We start from the raw sequence: 18,092 nt of genomic DNA, 5'->3' as shown, positions 1-18,092 counted from the left end.
AACAGCAGCCATGGTGTACACGGTTGTCCATTAGGCTCCCAGTATGTGGCCGAGCTAATTCTGTGTGCCTGGAGGTGCAGGGGCAGAGGCTCTCCATGGACTGTGGGCTGGGGGAAGAACTGCAGTTTAACCTAATTTGGTTCTAATTATGAAGACAGGAAGTCCACCTGCCACACATACGGCTGTGTTCTCCTCCCCTGCAAGGGTAGGAGAGAGTCTGGAGAGAGAGGGAGGGGGAGGGAGGGCATAAGGAGGGTATGAGAGAGAGAGTGCATGATTTCTTTTTTCTTTTTATCTTGTGTTGTGTCCTTCTATGTGGTACACAAAGTCCTGTCATTGCACAGCATATGCAGTACCCTCACAGCTGATACCAAACTGAATATTTTAAATATCTGCCTCGACAATAAATATTTGAAAAGCAAATAGCCCATTAGATAAGAATTTCAATGAGCTTTGGGAGTCCTACAAATGTCAAAATGAATGTTATCTGACAAGAACAAAACAGTATAATCTCAACAGTACCATTACAGCTATGCCAAACATTGAATCAGCCTTGATATTTATCTCTTGGTTGGTGACTTGGGAAGATTTACATCTCATTGTTTTTAGTTTCAGAGATTTTTTTTTTTTTTTGGTGATTGTCGAGACTGGTGTCAGCCATAACAACTTGCCACAGATGATTTGTATAGTTTGAACATGGTGCTGAAGTTCTCAGTTATCACATGACATCACCATGAGAAGGTTTCGGTGAACTAAGGAGTTGCTTGCTGGCGAGTGAAAACCAGACAACGCACCCGTTTAGGTTTGCTTCGTTGCTGATTGCGTTCTATTGCATTCTTGGCTACATGACTCAGATATGTAGGGCTTCTCCTATTAACTTGCATCTGAACAGCAGACGTCCTCTCTGCTTTTGCTTTGCTTGTGGGTTATATTATTTTACAGGAGATATAGGGAAAGGAAAATAAAATTAAAGGGTCATTCCAGTGGTTTTGTATGGCTTAGAGGTAAAAAAAAAAAATCCCCTAGGTCTAACAACACAACATTTTGCCAGCACCACCTGTGCCATAACACAAGATAAATAGAAACATCACTAGATTATCCTTAAAAATCAATATGCAAAGATTTTAAACATGCAAAACCACATTTGCATTGTGTGGGTATGCACTTGCAACAAAGGGCTATTTTAAAACTCCTGTAGATGCTTTGAAATGTCACATTTATGTGTGTTTTTTAAAAAAAATTCTTTAATAATATGCTTTTTGGCAATTTCAACTCCCATTCTCTTGAATGAGAAAGTGTGTCCGAAGTTTCAACTGGTGCTGTAGATACTGCAGCTTTGCAGCCTGCTAATTCTACTGTAACTTTCATCTGTCAGGCCTTATCAACTGACCAGATTCCCCAGCAGTGTTAATGGCAGGCTGTGGTGGTGTAAAGCTCCCTAACAAGGAACCTGATTGTTCTGTTAATGTGTTACTTCCTGTCAGAGTCACTGCTCCGGAATGGAGCTGAGTGGCCAATGCCGGAAGAAATCCCCACATCAGAGTGATCACAAGCCGGCCAGGGTTTCACTTAGCCAGCCAGCTACCCAGACAGTCGGCCAGTCAGCTTCCACAGCCCCTGTGATGGAGGAGATGGATTTCACTAAAGCAGTGTGTGTAACCTGACACCTAGTCTAAGGACCCTGGTGGTCCAAATTACGTTGGGCCAAGTCACACTGAGGGTTCTGTAAAACTAAGGAGTTCACAGACATTACAACTGTATGGTACTGCAGTTATAAATGTGGGTCATACCATTTAGCATACATTTTATATTTTGACATTTTTAAGCATATGCAAATACACGTCTCATGTTATATTGTACACTTTATGTCATTTTGTGAACCAAAATGGTATTTGCTCCCAAATGTGGTATAAGTGTTATTGCTATGTGGCATCTGAGTGTTAGCAGTGGTGACTGTTGCCACCATGAATTCCTCTAGCTTATTCCCCCACTTCTGGATTTACACTGTGCACAACTTTGATCTCAAGGTATTAAAGTCAATAGTATCCAAACAGGGTGTGGAGTAGAGCAGGGGCTTATAGGGCTTTATATCTTAGTCTACATGCAGAGAGCTATCTGAGACCAAACAGAGGCGGCTTGGATGGAGGTGAGGAGATGATGGGGCAGAGACAGTGAGGGTAAGAGAGTGAGAGAGACAAAACAGAAACAGAGGCCATTTGGCTGATCATGTGAGTAGCAGGTCAACTCCTTGGCAGAGAAAGTGCTGTGTTGCTATGGCAATATGCCTTTTTACCCACCCAAGAGTCATGGGCCAGGGTACCATCAGCGGTGTGAGCGTTGTTCAAGAAGCAGTGGAGATCATGGCCTTAATCAGTCTGCGCTGATACAAGGGTGAAGAGTGGGAATGGAGCCTGGGGCTATTTGGAACAGGAACATCAGTACATTCACACACACACACACACACACACACACACACACACACACACATGCACATGCATACACACCCGCTCAGCTTTAAGAAGACCAGCATCTGATGCATGAAATAAACACCAAGTAGAGTAAATGATTTGTGTCCTCTGTGATAAGCTGAAATTCAGCGTCATTCTCAATTACCACTGAGGGAATTTTAAGAGTAAATTCCAGTAAGAATAGTTCAATGTATTATTATATTGTCTCACTTCCCCGATGAGGAAGATCATTGAGTTGCTCATATGATTCAATATGTGCAAATCCTGTTGGCCCCTACAGCATGTAGCTGTAAAGAAGTAAATAAGGAGAAACTTTGTGTAGCGTGCCCAGTTTGTGTCTTTTCCCTCCAAGGCTCTTAAAAGTCTGAAGAGGAAATCTATCCTGAAGTTACGGAACTTAATAACTGACCGACCATCTGATTCACACCCTATCTGTCCAAGACATGGCACATATTTATTTCCAGCAAGTGATTGCATCAAATTTGTCCTGTTTTTAACTTTGTCAGAAAAAAACATGCTTTGGCGGATGCACAGCACACACTGGTGGCTGCTGGGAGCCAAAAGCACTTTATTTATGTTTGGATGGCAGCGGGCGCTCAGTTCTGCTTGGCACAGACACTGTGCTGTGGTCTTTGGCACCTCTTCGCATCCCTCCTGTCCCCCTGACATACACTCTCCCCATCTCTATTGGGCCTCTGTAACATCTTGTGTATGTGTGTGTATGTATGCATTTTCATGTGTTTGGAACTATGCATGTATGCCATGTCCTCCTGTTTGTATGTTCTTTGAACTACAGTTAAGATATTTTCTAGCCTGAATATTACATAAAAGAGATAGCAGCAATCCTTTATATCAAAATTTCATAGACTCTTTTATCTGTACTTTTTCAGAAGGACTACTAGCTCCTTTAATTAAGCATGAGAAGTTTTTCAGAAAATGGTTCTGAAATTGAAACTAATCTCCAGTGCACCTAAGGTCATGGGACTGTAAAATCCCAAGTTCCAAGAAGAAAAATACTACATGAATTAAGATGAATGCATATGCCAGTGGCTAATCTTCTACTTTGAGAATTTGCTACTTGAAACTTACTTAAGACGTCACATGCAGGGCATGAGTGACTCATGTAGCAATGCCAGCCAAGTGCAAATTCTAATCTTCCCTCAGCTCTGCTTATGCAGGAGAGAGCACTCTGCCAGGGCGTCCACTGAGCACAGCCATTCCAGAAATTCAAAGTTACAAGGTCGGTGTACATCTGCTGCCGACAGAACCTAAAGTAAGCAAATATCCCCAGGTCTATACCCCAACAATCTCATTTATTATTTTTCTTCCACCTTCGCAGCGCTTTTTATTTTACCTCAGGGAACCGACTGACCCTCACTTGGTATATAAATATATAATTTATATCTCATATATTTATAAACCAAAGCAAGGCCAGCCGCCTTAAAAGGAAGCAGGGCCTTTTTCCTTGTGCCGGAGCTCTGCAAAGTCTGTTGAGGCTCAAACCCAGGATCCGTAGCCTGGGTTTCCTCAGTCCGGAGCAGCCAGTGTAGCAGAGGACTGGGGAGAGAGTGATTCTGGTCAGGCAGGCAGGCCATCCATGGACAGATAACGGCTGATACTGGGACTAATTTGGTCATGTGCAGGGCTGCCGGATGACGAGGGGCTGATAAAGAAAACATGGCAGATAGACAGCTGGGCTGCTGGAGGAGGATGTGAACTCTCTCCAGATCCTGGCTGGATGATTTTAAGTATCCCGAGCCTGCCTGCCTGCCTGCCTGTTTGTCCATTCATCTGTCCACTGTCTGTCTATCTATCTGTCTATTTATCCATGAAAATTCAAAGATTATATGACAAATATGTCTTAATAATAGAATTGCTTGTGTTTTTGTCCCATTTGACCATACAGTGGGGTTGCAAGTTGTAACATATAGCTGATTGATGTCTCAACCGCAGCATATAGAGCCCCACAAATCACCAAACCAAGTTGATGGATGGATAACAATCCCTAGCGGAGGAACTGCTGTGCTGGAAACATACTGTGAACATGAGCAGTCTTGGCCGGCAGAGTATGATTACAGAGCAGCAGCACAGTATGAGAAGCCCTGTTGGGGTCATATGGTTCTGACAGTCCTGGTCTGCTTAGGCTAACACAGAGCCTGTTGCCTGGCCTAGAGAGGGGAAAGACAGAGTGATAGTGTGTGGTTGTGGTGGCAATGTGTGTGTGTGTGTGTGTGTGTAGATTGGCTCCCGGAAGAGCAGCAGTGGCTCAGGACTGCAAGGAGGCTGCTGGGAAATGTCTGTGTCACCGGTGTCACCCAGGCAAGGCAGATACACAGAGCAGCAGTCACGGACACATTCTTGGCCCAGGCCAATCTCCAAACACACTCAGTACCACGATCCCCCTTCTCGCACTTTCAAGCTCTCACTCTCCTTCCTCTCTCTCACTCACAGATGCTGTCTGTCTCTTTCTCTCTCTCTCTCTCTCTCTGGCATCTACAGCTCCTTTGCTCTTTCTGCCCCTGTCAACAAACACACTTTTATGCGTGTTTTTTTTTCTGAGCAGCTCAGCAAGGAAGGAAATTTTAAGATCGACTGATTTTACAGGAAATATTGAACTCTCAGATGTTCAGATATCATCCACAACCATTTTTATTGAGAGATAAGATGACAAAAAATAATTATTTTTAAAAATCAAAACACTACAAGATAATTTTGTTAGGGTGTTTAGCTTTGAGTCATTTGCGTTCTCTGTTCTCTATTGTTGTGCTCTATACTCTGTCATTTAGTCTAACAAGGCTTCTCCCCCATTCAGTGCAGAGCAGGCAGAGGAGCCAAATGAAGCTAACTAGCACCCCCTTTTGAAAGTGCACACTTGACCAGAAAAAAAAAAAAAAAACAACAACAATCTTCCACCGTTCTCTGTTCATCAGCATTGAGGCTCATGCAGCAGATGAGCTTTCTGTCACCCCTGCAAATCTAGATTGGACTGTCTCACAGAAACGAATGGATAGAGTGATGAGCTGAATTAGCGATTAATTGGGATTAAAATGTTTACCACGGGAGGTTGTTGTGGATGACCTTTTTATGTACAACATGTTTGTGTGTGTGTGATGCATGCTAGAGAAAACAACAGCTCAGCTTTGATTAATATGGATTAGGAGTCTTACAACTCATAATTCACAGAGTGAACAAAAAACATGTTTGGTAAAACTAATTCCTCTCAAATGTGGAAAAAAAAATACTACAGAAAAATAATTACTCTCTGAAAGTGTCTGGCTTTTTTGTTGTAGCTTAAATATAAGCTATAGCTTAATATCACATAAAATATTACACATGTATTTTTCTTAAGTATAAATCCGCTTTTTTAGAAGTTGTTTAGTTACTGTAATCCTCACTATGCAGAGGAGTCAGTATTACTGTAAATCTGCCCACTTAAGTTGCCATGAGCAATAGTATGTGATTAACAGCCGTTTTAGAAACTAAGTGCAACTTATTAAGGGGTGTAATGGAACCATTTTCTCCTAAATATAACTCCTAGAGCTATCCATGCACATTATGTGATATTAAATGGCTCATCAGTTGGTCTGAAGGTATTGGACGCCTGCTGATGAATCACCCAGCCATACATATATCTAACATGCCAGTCATTGTTTAGCCTTCACAATAGATATATATATACTGCCAGTCTTTCATCTGTATCCATCCATCCATGCTGTACATCTATCCTGACACATTTCCAGGCAGCTAGTCAGAGCCCCAGGAGTTTGAGCCCTTACACCAGAGAGCGGTGTGGGAGAGACCCGATAAGCAGCTCAGACCGGATCAGTGGTCGCAGGAGGGGAGCATGGGAGCTCCTTACACCCCCCCCCCTTCTTTCTCCATTCCTTCGCCCTTTACACATGTTTCTACGTCTACTCTTTGATCTCTTTCTTTTATAAATTACTGAACATTTTTTTCATTTTTTTTCTTGCATCCACATATACTGTCTTGCCTTGATTACCTTGGCCGCACTTTCTCTTCTTGCAACATGCATCTTGCTCAATGCTTCTTCCCCCCACCTATTCTGTCTTCCCCATCACTTGCACATCAACCTTTTTCCCCCGCCTAACCCCCGTCTGCTCTAAACCACCTTCTCGTCTCAGCCACGCACCCCCTTTCCTCTACGCTTTGTGAACATAACTAGTTTCTATACGCAGAGTTCGGAGGCGTTGGAGGTCAAAGAGGAGACGGAGGGCCGGGGAGTGGAGAGCAGGGAAGGGGAGGGCTGAGTGAGTGTTGAGCTGGTCGGTCGGTCAGGTGCAGCGCCACCAGTGATCATTAGGGTTACAGCTGCCCGGGCCAGATTGTGTGCTGCCTGCACCAGGCGAGATGTTTTGCCCAGGGAGAAGAGCGAGCATCTGTCTGTCCCTCCCCGTAGACAGCAACCTCCTACCAGCCTGTCCAACTCAACCCAACTGGTAACAAGGTCACCCAACTCTTACTTTCTCTCACTCACTCACGCACGCACACCCACTCTGAACTACTCTGTACTTCTTTTCCTGTTTCGCTCACTCCCTCCTTTACAGACAGCTCCTCTTTCTCGCTCTCGCTCTCGCTCTTCAGGACAGGTTGTGAAAGCAGCAGGCCCTTAGTGCAGTGCAGATTGCAAAAATGTGTGCATGCGATGTTTAGACCGAATTCAATTTTATGTAAGCGCAATGCCAATGTGCAGAGCACCACAGAACAGCTTTTCCTTTTCAAACTGTAGAGACTGTTTATGCTTTATCTATGCCCAATGTTAATTGCATAGTTTGATCCCAGTTGATAAAGGGACACTTTTATCATAAGAAAATAATTGGCTCCAGCAACTTGAGAACTAATTTTTCAACATTTTTTGCAACCATTGTTCATTCTTATCTTATCAAACTAGTACAAAATTATAATTATGCATAAAGCCCAAAGGGGAACTTGTAGCTTTCACAGTGCTGCATGTTTTCACTAGACAATTCATATCTTACAACTTCTTTTTAATGACTTAGACTTGATGAGAGTGCCTGAGAAGACACAGTGTTGAACTGCCTTAAACCAAAATGTATTTAAATTATATGCGTATTTTGAAAGTGTATTGACTAATGGCTTAAAATAACCCCCATTTTGAGGTACTAAGTTATGACTCACTATATAATCTAATTTCAGTAATTCAGATTCAGATTCAGACAATCTGAAAGTAGATTGCATTCTGTGAATGAAAAAAAGAGCATAATATCCAGAAATTAGTTTCTACCAGCAATAATGTTTATTGGATGGTTTTAAGGCAACTATATTGTACATGATTATTTGGAAGGACTGGTAATCTAAACACCTGTGGGTTGATTAAGAATATTCTCTAAAAATATTTACAATGAGATGTAAGCATGTTTGCGAATTGAAATTATCATAGAGTTTTAAAAGTGTAAACCTAACAATGTGACACTTACAGAGCGTGTATTCTAATGTATGTTTACAGAAGGTCTGCCTTTTATGCTCAAATCATCAGCTTCCTACCAGATTATTTAGGGAAATCCTCAGATGAGTGATTTCTTCTTTGGTTGGGTGCCAAAAATCAGTATTGTTTGACAGGGTTTGAGGTGATTTGCTGATTGAATGCATTAGGTGATGGGTGCTAATCTCTCTGATCTAGCTTTGTTCATGGACTAACAACATGATTGTATGAGGAAAGTAAATTTTTGCAGGTAACAAATAACATATGGCCTCTGTTGTTAATCTATCGAGTGCAGTGCCCCCTTGACAACTATTAACAGTTAAAGGGGACCTATTAAGCTTTTCATTATTTTCTGTCATATATATAATGTTACAATGTCATATGTTCATATTAAACGTGGCCAAAGTTTCAAATAATGAGGTAAACATATTTAAAGTAATCCCTGTGAGCAAAAAGCTCAGGCGTCAGTCTGATCTGAATGGAGGTTGCCAACCTCCATTTTTTCTACTTTCGAGAACTTGTGACGGATTTCTTTTTATGGTCATCTGCTCCAGGCACAGCACGCACAGTGCAGGGAGATACTATACAGTTGTTTGGTGACGGCAGAATAACATTTTACTAACTACGTTACCTTTGTTATTTCCTGACAGCAGACGTTTTCCACTTCAGTCGGCATTTTAGTGCATTTCCCACACGTAACTTTACACTGTTATGTAACATAATAAGCAGGTAATGAGCGTAATATTTACCAAACAGAGATGTCCTGTTGATGTTTGTGCTGTCTACTCTCATATTCTGGATCGGATTCAGGCTCAAACATGTACGGATGGATTTGAGAAGTTCACATTTGGAGTAAAGAAGGAGAAAAATAAGTGAAATCCTGCAATTGTAGTTTGTGTACGTAGCCTCCAGAGTCAGCAGAAGTCAGCCGTGATGCAGCTTCTGGCAGCTAACCAATCAGAACAAAGTGGTCTCATTGGGAGGGGGGGAGCCTTAAAGTGACAGGAGCTAAAACGGCCTGTTTCAGACAGAGGCTGAACTGAGGGGCTGCATAAAGGGCCAGTATAAGATAAATAAGTATTTTTCTGAACTGTGAATCATGCAAAGCTACTCTAGTGGAGTCCAGAATAAACATATTTAGCTGGAAATGAGCATAATAGGTCCCCTTTAATGAAAATGTAGAATATTAATAAGGTTAAACAACATTGTTGGCCCTTCGTTTTTCATGAAATCAAGGTTATAAAATAAATAGGCATGTGATATCCACAGAAACAAGCATCACAAAAAAAGACAGGTTACTTTTTCAGTCTTTTTCACACCTATCACAGCCATCATAAAAATGTACATGGCACCAACTTTTAGCAGTGAGTGGAGTGGTGGGTTAGAAAGCAGTGAAACCATAAATTCATTTTGACAGCATCATCTGTAGTCAGTTGTCAGCCAGGCTGAATGAACTGGCCAGGAGCTGACAGAAAGGGGCTGAAACAGGTGTGACACCAACTTTCTGCCTCACAGGAGACGATAAAGCCCTTGGTCAAGGGCACAGCACCTGGGCCATTGTTTTATCACACAAAATGGCTTTTAAGTGCAAATTTCCACTTGGTCCTAAAGGAGACCTGGCCTCTGCACTTGCTTTACTCATCTGAACCAGTATGTGATCCGTCCTCATTTGCATAATGGGCAGAATGGAAATGAGGGGCCAGCTTTGTCAGCCCAAGACAAAAAGAAGAAAGAGAAAAGGGAGACAGACTGATGCCATTCTGTTGAATTGCATCTGTACCACACAAAGGTGTGATATCTTGAGTCTCATTTGTCCACTTTTAATTATGATCAGAGGTTATATCGAGTGTTGCCACGCTCATGGTTTGACAAAAGGCCTTATAAGTGGCTGCTAAATGATGGATAATCAAACAACATGTAGACATTATGTAAGCGCACACAACTGTATATTAGCTTTCTTTACATCCACCTGTTTTGTTAGCTAGTAATACAATTTACACAGGGTTTTTTTTTTATTACAAAAGTATCTTTTTTTAAATTTTAATGCTACTTTTTGACACAGAATATGAGTTATCGAGTTGCCGACAGCTTTCAGTCTTGTAGAGGGCTGGATTCTTCTGGTTATTTTATGCTGACTGCATTGCACTCGTGTTGCATCACATGTTTTCAAGTTTCATCTTTCAGTCTGCCTAACAAGAGAACAGTGAGTTAGGACTTGGCAGTTGGACTAGAATTAATCCCCCTGATGAAACGGATTCTTCTGCACCACTCAACTATCGAAACTTTATCAGTCATCACAAATGACCAAGCTGCATACGCATGCATTACAACTGCTGATTTGGTTATTTACGCCTTCAGCTTTGCTGCAGATAAAGGCACACATTTATCGTTGGAATGTATTTGCATATTTGTCAATGAGAAGTGTCCGTTCAATCACCGTTCTCCACAGGGGTCAAACTGGGTTCAGCTACGTAACAGTGCCCCAGGATCTGGTGGGTGCTCAAGGACACTTCAGCAGTCTGCCTGAAGTTCTTTGGCTTAACAAGGCAGACAGAAGTAACTACAGAGACAATGAGGTTAAGAAAAAGGGGTTGGCTGTTGCCTGCTTAGCTACAGTCTATGTTTGGACAATCAAGAGGACCTCTAAGCGAGGCTAGTTAGCTTTCACAGGACTAGTTTATCTGTTGTTACGTTATGATTAAATATAACTACTGCTTTGTTTATGCTGTATAGAAACCTCAATTATATCACAGGAAATGGGTAGCTATGCCTAACTGTGAATGCACTCCAGCTAGCCTTAACCCGCTCCAGTGCAGTTTTTATCTCTGTTTTTAAGTTTCGATAAATTTTACATGCTGTTATTTATTTTTTTTTTTAGAATGTGGTCTCAGTTTTGACCAAATATTTATTGACTATTTTGGCTTCATAAGGATCTGTCTCCCTCCTTCTTTGCCACACAGCTGCCCCTTACTAGTTACTCCTGTATTGTAGTCAATGTCAAAAACCACAGCAGAGTTTGGTTATAAGTTCAAACTAAGTGTTGACTTCCTTGTTCCGTGTCTGAAGCTGTTATGCGTGATGCTCTGCAACAGCATGAATCCTCACCACCTGCACAGTGGGCTCTGTGGCTGACACTCTAAACTGTCAGCAGTGGTGCACTGCAGTTAGCAAGACATCACTGCCCGCAATAACTTATAGGCACCCTCACAGTGACTCATATCACTTCTTCTGTCAACCACATCCAGTTTTTATTATGTGGGCTTCTATGATCTGCAAACAGCATTGTGGTGAGACACTGCAACCTAGGTTGAAGTGCATTACAGATGCTATATTGAGGCACACATCGCAGTGCTTAAAAAATAGATGGTCATAAAATGTTATTGTATAACATGCAATTATATCATCACCTGTTATTAGTGATGATAGATTTTAAGGCTGGCACTCTAAGATGAAAAATATAATTCTTATAAGTGCTGCATATCCTTTCTTTTGACAATGATATAATGTTAGATTTTATAATATTCGAGAAGCGTCATGGTTTGACTCGTATATGAGGAATAAACACTTTGTCTCACTTACGCTCACACACTCAAACACACACTTGCAAAATAAGAGTAAATGATTCCTGTTGAGAAACAAACAGACCAAAGCCCATTGAAGATTTCTCAAAATGATTACTTTGCCGTTTTCTATTGAGAAACATTGTTATAAGATTTGTACCAAAGTGATATTTCCAATAAGCCAGTGCTTATTTTCTCTGTCTTTTTCCCTTGCTGTGCTGGCACTTGGGCACAAAGGTATTTACTTTAGTTTAATCTTCTTGAGCTCTCTACAACTAGGCAACATGTCCACATAAATTCTTACACGGACAAATACACAAAGAGGCAAAACCCTGTCGCCTTGTTCTCTGCGAAGGTAGATTATCTGTGAATGCACGGAGAAATTTCTCGGGGGATGCTTTGGCGCCGAGTAATAAAACTCGGAGAGTGTTGCCTTTGCCAAGCTGAGACATCTGGTCACCTTATCACAGATAAGTGGGGGTTAGTCCTGGCATCTGCTAGAATTAATCCATTTTGCAAACACAGTTATCCTAATCTCCTAAATATGTCATTCCACAACTGTACAAAGCAGTAGGTATAATTTCACCATTCCTTTTTCAGTGTGACACAAGATTGATCAAGGCACACTTCACTGCACCGTGTCACACAATGTGAACAGTGACACAGTATAGAAGTGGAAGACAAAAAGAGGTTGGAAATCGGTGTCACAACCTGCACCTGGCCAACTATTTGCTGGTGCCCAGTCTGGTCTACAGCTAGCTACCTAACATCCCTGTATGAATATTCATGTGGGCGGATTTCTCTTTTGTTGCCTGCATAGTCAGCAGTCACAGAACACATGGTGAGTGTTGGCAGTGCCCGGCCTAGGTAGAGGGGCCGCGGACGGAGGCAGTGGCAGGAACCAGGACCTGTGAGGCTGACTGACATTTCCATCTGTGGCGAGGCCTGGTAATTATCGGGGAGAGGAGCGCCCGCAGCAGCGCGCCATCTGCTAGGGGAGATGGCTCAATGAGGTATGAGCACGAGCGGCACTCCGTCGGGCCACTGCCTGCCTCTGACATGAGGGCTCGCATCTGCTACCGAGGAGCCGGGCCGCCCAACACAGCCTGCCTGCCTGGCCGAGAGAGGGGGCTGACAGGAGGGAGGAGAGCAGCCAAGAGCCCCCCTGACCCCCTCCACCCCCACCACCACCCACCACCATCACTACCACTACTGCCCTGCCAAAGGCACACTTGACAAACCGCATAGCCCACTCACAAGTTTCCATACAGATCTCATCAAGTTGTTGGTTGGTTGTAAAGGATGCTTCTTAGTTCCAGTTCTTGCTGAGAAATCCATCATTGTTATGTCAGTGTCAGTAACTGTTGAAACAAGCATATGAGGTGAGATTGAGTCAACAAATGTGTTAAACAATATGTATTTATGGCAGTGCTTGGCTAGGCTCAGTGGATATATTCTGTACTGTTGAGCTTTTTACCAAAGGATTTGCTTCTGACTCATTTGAGAAGCACAGCTCTGTGAGACCGGACGGTTGTGGGAGCCCGACACCATATCACACAGCCTCCTCACACACCTGCCAGGTGCATGTGTGTACGTGTGCGCTCGCGCCTGTGTGTATGTTGTCCTCATCTTCTCATTGTAGCTCTCATTTTGAGCTCAGCATGGATAGTCCAACTGTGGTTCTGTTATTACACACTGCCCACAGACATAGGCACACATTTTCTAGCATCCCATTAACAATGAGCACAGAGAGCAGGCACACTGCTCACTGAGCAGTCAAGATGGCTAACGACTGAAAAAGACAGCTGTGTGCATTATTGTGTGTTTGTAAAATGTGAAAGCAATATCTCTTATTTTTATCATACTTGTTCTGCTTAAATGCTAATTTAAAAAACATTGAATTTAAAACAGTGACATTTTTGACCAAAATGAACTAATTTCAAAGGAACTGCCATTGTCAGTGGATTCACAAGTAAATTTGTGCAGTGCTTTCACATAGACTAGAGTCCAAAATGGAGTAAGCTATCTGTAAAATATGTTATAATATCCAATTTTATATACCCCTGCTCTGCTGATTGACAAGCAATGCCAATATAGATTTTGTTTTCATATCCATTTTGCCACAAATTAAACTAGTCACATCAAAAGTGCTGCACATCCTGTAAGTAGTCACTTCCAGCAACGCCTATTCTGAGAGGACACATGAATGAATTTTACTCAGCCACTTTGTGGTGTTACTGGGCATTTACTATCAACAAAGAAAGACAAAAAACCCACCAGTGATAAACTCTGTTCTGGTTGTTAATACTAAAAGAAGCTCATTTTCTGCCATTCAGAGTAAAGTAGTGCATCTCTGGCAGTTTCTGTAACTCACAAACTTGAATTTTACCTCCTCCTGTTTTAGTTCTTTCACATCTGTCAAGTCCCTGACAAGTTGTTGTGGAAGTTGTTTTTACCTTCATGTATCAGTGTTTTCATACTGCCCTCATGGCTCTTGCATCACTTATTACCACTTGAGATTTACTCTAAAGGAGAGAAAGAGCAAAGGAGGCAGGAAAGGGAGAGCGAGGTAGGGAGAGAGTGAGCGTGATAGAGAGAGAGAGAGAGAGAGAGAGAGAGGGGAAGGGAGGGGTAGGCAGGGTGAGCGAGAGAGAGAGAAAGAAAGAGAGAGAGAGAGAGAAGCGCATCTCTTCATCGCAGGATTTTATCTGACTGTTTGGACAGATTGGTAGAATTCAAAATGCAGCAGGGGCCTGTGATGTGGCAATAAAGCGTTTGCCTTTGATCCCGCCTCACTATTTTTTCTCCCCTGCACATGTGCACGTCAAAATCAATTAGATCAACTCTGAAGAGGCGAGGCAGCTGCGCATCCGCACAACAAACCTTTGCATCACCTTAGTTTACCAACAATCTGGTTATTATTCTCATTGTCAACTCATTGATACAAACTCCAGCGCAGCCATCACCTGCATGCACAACAAACTTCAAGGTGTATGAAAGATGAAATGGTACACAAATAGAATATCCATCTTAACAGACAGAAACACATGCTTACATCCTAGCCGCAGCTGTCAATTACCTACAAAAAAACCCTCTTTGATAAGGAAAATTTGAATTTCCCCCCTCCCTGCTCTTGGAGTGGCTTTTTCAGATGTCGTAGCACTTATGAGAAATTTGTGACAGCATCAACAGCGCCTATTCCCCATTCAGCGGCATTAACTCTGTGCCATGTGTCTAACAAACGGAGGCCATTCTGGAGCCCTTAATGACAAGGCTGCTCCGCTCCTCTCCTCTCCCCCTCGCTCTTTTCAAATTGCTCTCTAAATGAAGTACAGCTGTGTGGACCAGGTGCTGCCATCCCCCTTTCAGAAAGAACAGGAAATTATGAAATCCCCAAATCCTTCACAAATGGCGGGCAGGAGGGAAGGTTGGAGAACGTCAACACGGCTTGCCTGGTCTGTAGCTACATGTCTCTTGTCGGTGGATGATCTTTCATTCGTGTTTATCGTCAAGCTCTCTCCATCCACCCCTCCGACCCAGAACCTATCACTTTGGAGTGTCAGGATCATACAACGGATGTGCTGATAGGTTCATTCATTGGCAGCATCATTTTGACTGTTGGTGTAATTTTTAGAAACATGTATTGATACTAGTGGGTGCATCTTATCCATGCAGTCTATTAGGGGCAACGCTTACTGTACGCATTAATGCCTGACGTTAGGTAGTTTGCAATTACAGAAAATAGTTTTCCATATATGTGTGTGGTCTCGAGGCTTATCCTGATTGCAGATTTAACATTTGTATCAATCAACTAAACTGTGCTTAAAGGTTTATGACTAGACTAAATAATTTAAATGTTATCAACAATAAAAATAGCACCAAGTCATCCTTCCTCTTCCTTTCAGATTAAGGTTTTACTGAAAACCTGCTGTAGCTAACACAGAATTGAGCTTACATTCAGAGCTCTGTGTTTGTTCTCTGTGTTCTAGACAACAGAAAGAGCACAACTGCTGAAGTAGGCCTACTGCTCAGGAGACTGTCAATGTGCAGCTGTCAATGTCTCCATAAAGCCCCATATCCATAATAGACAAAGCACTCATCAAGCCTCAGCTTCATCTGGCCTCCCAGATGCCCCATCACCAGGGGCAAATCCCATCCAGGACTGAGCGGCGCACCATGCAGCCAGATGTGAGTTGGCAACATGGCCGTGGGGTCAACACATGGCAAAGGTAGACCCAATAAATGAATTATACTCTGATTATCATAAATGTGGCATCTGAGCATGGCGCTTGCGTTACTGTTGTTCAGAAGGGAAATGCTGGGACATATTGTATCAGCTGCACTGCTGCCTCTGAAGGGCACACATACAGATTTACACTAGAACAATGTCATTTTTAAATAAAAGGTTTATATTTCAGCATTTTAATGGAAAAATGCAACATATAGGAATCAAGTATGCATGCGTGTGATTTGTAATTCATTTACATATTACTCAAACTTTCTGCAATTAAAATTACAGGGGGTAACATGATAGAGCCAAAACATATTTAGGATTCTCAGAATGATTCCATGCCATATGCCCTGTATTTGTACATAATTCCACAATGTTCTAGGTCGCTCCCCCAAACATATTCTGTTTCGTCACATGCCAAAAAGACCTTTTTCCCCCCATCCCTCCCTTTCTCGGTTCGACACGTTTGCATGCGGTATCTGGCTGCCCTGGCTCCCTGTCTTCCCCTTTAAAATGCCATGCCAACTTCAGAGGACCCAGGTGTATGGGTCCGTTATCAATTCCACTAACAAGCGTGCTTACTGGGATCACAGGACGCGTTGTGGCTTGCTTTAAAGTCCCCGTCTGTAGCTAAGGCTGACCTGAATTGGAGACATGCGGCCCCCTGCTGATAGCAGCCAACCTCTGATGGGCAGTCCCTCTCCCAGACTTGGCCAGCACTCCGCCTGGGAAGGAGGAGGGGAGAGAAGAAGAACTCTTTGAAATGCTGGAGTTCCATGAAGAATTGAGAAGCAGGACAGAATCAAAGGCTTCTGATACAGGAAAGGAAGAAAATATAGAATCAAGACTTGAGATGAGGAAAAAGGGAAGATCGAAAAAAAGCCCCCTCCGACCCCCCACCCCCGCACCCGCACACATACACACATACTTGATCGCATATACGCTATGAACAAAGAACATATCTGAAGTTTCAAAGAAACTTCTATATCTCACTGCCACAGAGGCCTTCACATGAAGCCCACAGTGTAAAGAAAAATGAAATCATGGTATCACCAGCAGCTCTACAAAGACGGAGGGTTCATATCACACATAGAAAGTAAAATCTAACCCCGCAGGAGATGCACACACTGTTTTAACATCAAACAACTAACCTTTACTGAGCATATCACACGGTATGTCTTAGAGAAGTGTGGTCCACATTGAATTCTATGGTCACGATTTGTATACAACATATCCTTTTCAAATGTACTTGTATGTGTGTGCTCAGATGTGTTGTTTTTAAATTATGTGTTTGCCTGTATTGACTATTTTTACCATTTGTAGCCATGCTAGCAGCATGACTTTGGGGATGTTGTCTGTTTGTTGGTTGGTCCACCATTTTGGTCCAGACTGAATTATCTTAACAACTACTGGATGGATTGCCATAAAATCCTGAACAGACATTCATGGTTTCCAAATATTGAATCCTGACTTCAGTGATCTGCTGACTTTTAGACCTCTAGTGCCACCATGATATTTGTGGTTTGAAGTGAAAAGCAGACCTGCCAACCTGGTTTTTCCCAGGTGTCTCCCCCGTATTTCAAGGCTGTCTCCCAGCACCCTCCCATTTTCTTGTTTCTCCTGGGAAACTCCTGTAATTTGCATGGCCTTCAAACTTTATTATGAATGATCATCATACACGGATCCATAAGTTCTTTATGTTTGTCTGATGTTACCCAAGTTGCCAGATCATCCATGAAACACAATCTACACACACAACCCACACACTACATACAATTTCAACCCATCTGTCACCGTAACCTGGCAACCCATAACCTGATTCAAGGGGTGTGTGCGCAGCTGCTCTCTGCGCAGACAGGCGGGCCAGCTAACTTATCTGTTATCAAAATGTCAGGGGAGAGCAGTGTTTCACCTAAAAAAAAATCCAAATACACCTGCAAATTTAAGCAGAGTTGGACTTAACAGTTTCCATTTATATCTATTAATATAAATTGAAATGTGTTTTGTATTTTGTATGTGATAGATGCTGGCCTTATGTGAACGCCGGCAAGCTCAACTATAGCTTTCAAATTGTGACAATTCAGGCATTAATGTTCTCCTCAAGCTGAATCGTCATCTTTATCGTGATCCTCAGACCTTTCTTATAGGTAGCACCATCAGCAGGTCAAAATATTATTTGTCCAATACTTTAGTTAATGACCACATACTTGCAAAACTAATGACAGTCCCATCAGCCTCAGCTGTACCATTGTGTTTAGTGCTCATTAACAAATTCTAGCATGCTGGCACACTAAAATAAAATGATGAACATTATAGCTGCTTAGCATCAGCATGTTAGCATTGTCATTGTGAGCAAGTTAGCATGCTGACAA

At 42.4% G+C, this 18,092-nt stretch overlaps 1 protein-coding gene across 23 annotated transcripts in view; it reads left to right on the top strand.

The window, feature by feature from the left end:
- The window catches only part of LOC137199626 (uncharacterized), a 177,660-nt gene that overhangs the window by 118,702 nt on the left and 40,866 nt on the right, over positions 1–18,092 (top strand). The window contains exon 1 of one of the 23 annotated variants that reach the window (XM_067614049.1): positions 15,485–15,718. The exons of the other annotated variants lie outside the window; for them this stretch is intronic. The gene's annotated coding sequence lies outside the window, so the exon portion shown is untranslated. Of the gene's footprint in view, positions 1–15,484; positions 15,719–18,092 lie in introns of those variants that run through there. 23 annotated transcript variants of the gene reach the window in all.

The sequence above is a fragment of the Thunnus thynnus genome, chromosome 16, assembly GCF_963924715.1.
Source record: "Thunnus thynnus chromosome 16, fThuThy2.1, whole genome shotgun sequence".
Taxonomy (NCBI): domain Eukaryota; kingdom Metazoa; phylum Chordata; class Actinopteri; order Scombriformes; family Scombridae; genus Thunnus; species Thunnus thynnus.
The sequence above is the reverse complement of the archived record's forward strand: the minus strand, read 5'-3'. Positions and strand labels throughout refer to the sequence as shown.